The sequence below is a fragment of the Ixodes scapularis genome, unplaced genomic scaffold (assembly GCF_016920785.2).
Source record: "Ixodes scapularis isolate PalLabHiFi unplaced genomic scaffold, ASM1692078v2 PGA_scaffold6__148_contigs__length_123643588, whole genome shotgun sequence".
NCBI classification, from domain to species: Eukaryota; Metazoa; Arthropoda; class Arachnida; order Ixodida; family Ixodidae; genus Ixodes; species Ixodes scapularis.
The window spans coordinates 88,035,341-88,041,612 of record NW_024609881.1 but is presented as its reverse complement, the minus strand read 5'-3'; positions in this window follow the sequence as shown (position 1 = coordinate 88,041,612).

Sequence of the window (6,272 nt, the reverse complement as noted above, 5' to 3'; positions counted from 1 at the left end):
ACGGAAACGTTCAAAATCGAACCACACGTAAAAGAAAAAGAAAATGAACATGTCGACCTAGATGTGCAGAACGCTGGTTTTGTTGTTAACAACGTGGTTGTTGGCGGGTGGTGGGCAACGCCGTGACGCTATTGATGCTATCGTGGTGATTGACGCCACTGATGCTCGGCCGTACTACACAGTAAAATTTTTACATCCTTTAAGGGTGTAAAAGGGGTGTTATAGCAACTTACACCCTCGGCTACACCCTTTTAACACCCTAAAAACTAGGAATACAACCTCATAATTTTAACGAAAAGTGTGCTGTTTTGTGTTACACCCTACATTTAGTGAAGAATGTGAGAAGGGTGTAGAAGAGGATGCTAAATAAATAATGTGAAATGGTTTTGGAATGCTTATATATGGCTCTGTCCATAATGTGCAGGTAAGATTTCTGCTTGAAAAGCAACAGTTGTTAGCAGTCTAGTTTTTTATAATGTCAGTTGTAATTCATGCAAATAGTTGATGATAAAGTGCCTCTTTTGCATACAATTCTTATCTTTGCAAACAAAATGTTATATATGAGTTCATATTTCATTTTCTTACAAATCACTCCATGCTCAGAAATTGGAAAGTAGGGTGAAATGCTCTACACTAGCATTTTTTACAAATATTTATTGATGGAAGTGTACAGTAAAAAAATCAGTTAGTCTCGAGTTTATATCTTGCAACATGAAATCAAAATATAGTGAAAATGTTTGACAAATATTAATGACATGCTGCTAGAACCTGTCACATGACAATGTCAACCTGAGTAAAATATTCATTCGAGAATATGGTGACATGCACAAAAACACGCACACATAAAGAGGCAAATCCCATAATAAAACAGTCCGAGACATCCCATACAAAAATGGCCTAAGGTCGTCTATGGAAAATTCAATGGCAGGCTATCACCCCCTGTAGCTACGCAAGGTCGGCCATAGAAATTTATAGATACAGCTACAGCCAGCTATAGAAAAGTTTAGGGCCCTGTGTCTAAAGACTCGGGGCTATATTTCAATAACAACAACAAAAAAACAACAGTAATAATAATAATATTAATAATCATCAATAAGTTAGTGTTTTAACAGAGTCCAGGGACATCCAATTGTACTTCTTGCGGGCGCAGTGCAATAGAACGCACAAACAGACGCTTGCGCGCTCGCAGTCGCACTCATACACGCGCGCACGCACGTACACACGCATGCACACGCGCAAACCCACGCCCGCGCGCAGAGGCACACGCGCGCACAACCAGAGACGCACACACGCATGCACGCGGACGCATCCACACGCGCGGACAAACACGCACGCGCATGCACGCACACACACGCAAACAATTACAACGAAGGAAACGCTGCTTAAGTTAGTTTCGGTTTCGGTTTACGCAAAAAAGAAACAACCTATACACCTTTCCAAAAAACACTCGACCCCAGGGGCAACAAACCGTTTTCGAGCCCAGTCATTGAGTTTGAGGCTAGACTCTCACCGGCGTCCCTCCTAACCCTAACCGAGGGGACTGTGATTTCAATAGGCGCAACCTGCGTAGGCGCAGTTTCAAACGCTGCTGGCGGCTAAATTCTCGTCTTTTCCCGTGATATTTTGTGTTTCATGGCACATGTATTTTCCCGAGGACATTGAGAAAGCATTGTACCACATTTGAAAAAACAAAAAAGCAACAAAAATGAACTGTTAACTATTTTTGTTGGGTATGCGCGCGACAGAACGAATGCGACTAAAATGTATAGTTCTAGTTTTTTTTTTTTTTTTTTCTTACGATAAGTTTTGACGGCGCAGCGGGATTCGCCGCATGTGAAACGACAAAGCGTTTTGCTGTCAAAAATAAATTGCAACAGAAGAGGTCCGAAAGGCATGCATTTTTCACACTCACAGGTAACGTGTTTACCGATGGACAGGACACGGACATACAATTGGGGAAGTGTTCACATTCGAACAATATATCGTACGTACCACAGGATGCAGCGTTATCCGAAAAGAATTTATTTGAGAAAGATCTCAAATAACACAGTCACAGTCGACGACAGTCACATTTTGACGATCGCACGGAATCCCAGATGACTTCGTTTTGGGGCACGTTTCAGGGAGAGCTTCCTTTTTTCACAACCGCACCAAGGCAAAGAAACAAACGCGACTGACCCATTTCTCACCCCAACCCGGACAACTATTTTTGGAGATAACTGAGGATTCTACGCGGATTATCTCTGAGAACAATGTTCGCAAAATCGCCTCGAGGGCCGTTCAACGTCCTTCACCTTTCCCGTGAATGTCGAGCAGAAAAGCTTGAATGGCAGGCACTTACCAGCCTTATTTCTCACAATGGAAGACAACACAAAAAGGGTACGCAGCATGCATAAAAAAATAAGTGGAAACTTTCAAGAGAGGCGAGGAAACTTCGAATGCAAAACCGCAAAAACGTACGTAGAGAACCGCGCTGAGCGGGTCTTCACAGTCCCAGAGAGTGGCAGAAAATTTCTAGCAGATAGAGGGCGCGAGAGTCGCACCAGCCGCATCAGCATCAGCAACATGGCGGCGGCCTAGGAGCGTTTTTTGGAAAGGTGTATAGTTTAAATAAAACCTAAGATTTACTCATTTTTTGTCATGTTTTACATTATTATTCTAAGTACATTCTTATTCTTACTAATATAATAAAAATTTGCTTAGTATCGTTCTAAAAAAATAACAATAAATAAAAAGGAAAAGAGACTTGAAGATTGCGCAAGGCAATCGCTATTGCAATCAGCTTCCGTTGGGCTCGGTTGAATGGTCGTTGAAGTTCCAAATGTTTCGGAAATCTCCTTTTTTTACGTTTTAGCCGTTTTAGTGGATATTTTGGATAGCTTCCTTACTGAGAGCTGGGAGGCGCTGCGTCTTGCCAACGCCCGTAAGTTCAGAACCGCCCATGCACGACTCGTGCAAACGCCGGTAAGCAACTTTCTTTTGTTTCTGCGAAGTGGGCTGCTGTTTCAAACTTTGTCGTGTACCGTGCCCATACAAAAATGGTCTATGGTCGGCTATAGAAAATCCTTTGTATGGCCGGCTATAGCAAATTGGCCCAATTAGCTATAGCCGTTTCTATGGCTGTCTATAGCTTTCCCTATGGTCTCCCCTATAGTTGTCTATAGCTTTTTCAATGGAAATGTCGCTATCGAATTCGGTATGGTTTAGTCTATGGGTCTCTTTAGAAAGTATGCTATAGCCGCCTATGGCTTTTCTTTTGGTGTCTTTAGCCGCCTACAGCATTTTGTATGGTCTGCTATAGAGATCTCTATGGCTTACTCTATGGATCTTTTTAGACACCGTGCTATAGATGCCTATGGCTTTTCCTACGGTTTCTTTAGCCGTCTATTGCCCTTTGTATGGTCCGCTATAGCTCATTCTATAGCTCGTCTTATGGTTCTTTATACCCATCGTGCTACAGCTTTCTATAGCATTTCATATGGTCCCTTTAGCCGCCTATAGCATATTGTATGGTTTGCTATAGAGATCTCTATGGCTTACTCTATGGATCTCTTTAGACACCGTGCTATTGTTGCCTATGGCTTTTCCTATGGTTTCTTTAGCCGCCTATTGCTCTTTGTATGGTCCGCTATAGCTCATTTTATAGCTCGTCTTATGGTTCTCCATACCCATCGTGCTACAGCTTTCTATAGCATTTCATATGGTCCCTTTAGCCGCCTATAGCATATTGTATGGTTTGCTATAGAGATCTCTATGGCTTACTCTATGGATCTTTTTAGACACCGTGCTATAGCTGCCTATTGCTTTTCCTATAGTTTCTTCAGCCGTCTATTGCCCTTTGTATGGTCTGCTATAGGCCATTCTATAGCTCGTCTTATGGTTCTCTATACCCACCGTGCCACAGCTGCCTGTAGTTTTTCTTTTTACCGCAATCGTATGAAATGTGAAACAAATTATTTGTTGTCACTGGACATCTTTGAAAAAAACCTTGTGAGACGTGCCGAACTTCATAGCCCCATTTAAAACAAAGAGCTAACATTTCAACAAAACAACAACAAAAAACAAATTCACTCACTCAGGTGTTTGCAAAAGCACAGGTAAACAGACACAAGGTATTGTTTTCAAATCTCCTAGAAGTTTATTACACACAGCCCATTCTGTAGACAAGCACACACTAAGCAATCTCTACTATGTGAAGAGGTACTACTGAGCTGTTATACAACTGAGAATATTGTAAAGCAAACAAGAACCAAAGGCAATTCCTGGGTAGCGTCTAGTCCCCCGGCAGCCGGCCGAATTCCCCCCCCCCCTTCCCCCCGAAATTCTAATGCCAGTCGCTACTCATTGGCGCTGCAATCAGTTTATCAAAAGACGTTTCATCGAGATCGTTTCATCAACACGTGACGTTTATAAACAACTCAAAATATGTTTTTTTTTTGTTTTTTCTTTTTTTTTTTTTTTGTAATGATTTGCCAAGAAGTGGCGTGAACGGGTGGGCTGAGTCGGTGAGCACGCGCCTCAGGAATACAGGCGCGACGAAATGTCCCTGCAGCGTGCAATTCGCGTAACGAGTGCCGACTAAACGTGTGTCCATGAAGCGTCTATCCACGAAAAGGTGTCCATGAAACGTCTTTTCACAAAACGCAGAGAGAATAAGAATGTCAGTATTCTAACAACAATTTTCACATGATTTCAGAGAGCTAATGGCGGGCGACTGCGGTAGAATTACGGGGAAATTATTCTCCCAGCTGTCAGAAGATAGGCACTGCCAGGATATAGACACTACAGAACGGTCAATTGTCGCCGAGTACGTTGCAGCGCACTTACGTTCAAAATACCGGACTTGAAAGATGTAATCCGAAATATACGTCGACACGGGCACTGCAGACCAACCACTCAAACACAAAACCGAGAAGGAAGGGATCCGTGAAGATTCACCACGATGTAGCACAAGCTGTCATTTGCCGAACCGAACACTGAACGCATCACAAGAATGTCTTGGGCTTCTTTGAAGAAATCGCTTGTTGCCGACACACGGGTAGGACTTTTCGATCGGGACACCTTTTAACATAGAAGCGAAATCCACAGCAGCCCCGCGGGCCGCACGACACGCGAAACTAGGTCCGCAAGCAGCCTCATTCCGGGATTGGCAGCGGCTATTACGTCATCCGTCAAACCACGTGATCACGCTCCTTCCGTTACATGCGCACAGAGAGCGGAGTGAAGCGATAAAAAGTCTACGGTTGATTGGTCCGCCGAGTCCGTACCTTCTGCAATGCTTTTAGCTTAGGGAGAGAGAGAAAACAGAAAAATTGAAAAGCAGAGCTCCTTCAAGGCCAGAACGGGGGTGCGATCACAAAGACTAATCTTCAGGGGCATACACAATGAACACAGCGAGAGAATGTGTCGCTTATATCCTGTTGACAGCTCGAGCCAAGGCTGATAGTGCAGTGGATGCTATGTGTGGCCTTGGGCTTAAGGCAGGTGCCGTGTCCAGCGTTATCACCAGCTTCGAGACAGTTGTCACGGGACCCTAACCGGAGACATGATTGGCCTCAAACACGCATAGCGTCTACTCTGCTATCACTACCGAGTGAACAGGACAGCTCCATGAAGGCCCCCCAGCTTTTGGACTTCTTTCTAAAGCTGCACTTCCCAGAAGTGACCCAAAACGAGGCATGTTTGAAGATATCATATTTTACGCCTTTTAGCCCACATTCTAATTCAAAATGAATAATTAATGGCGAATACTTTTTCTTTGCGCAGGATGTCCACAAATAAATAAAGAAATAAATAAAGTACGCCATATATATATATATATATATATTTTTTTTTTTCTTTTTTTTTTTTACTAAGCACTTTTGAATTATGTGTACACTGTACGCATTTTTAAACGTTGATTTTGGGAATCTTTGCATCGTTGTGGCATCTATGATTGCGTGGTTTAAGAAATTTGTGCCGTAATACGTTTTTCATCCGTGAGTTCAGTCTATATCACTGCCATCAATTACAATCTCTGAGCACCATGATGAGTCATGGTGGGGATATGTGTTCCAAGAAGCTCCAATGAGTTTAATGTCTCATAATTTAAAGAAAAAGAAGAAAAATTAGCCACAGCGCTTGCTGATTTGTTGAATTCGCAGAACAAAAAGATAATAGGACGCACCTAGGGTAGCGCGTGCCTAATGATATTAATTTTTTTCGGCTGTTATTTTTGTATATTTCGCCGTTCTCGACATGGGCTTTGACGCACCGCTGCTTACGCCCCTGCC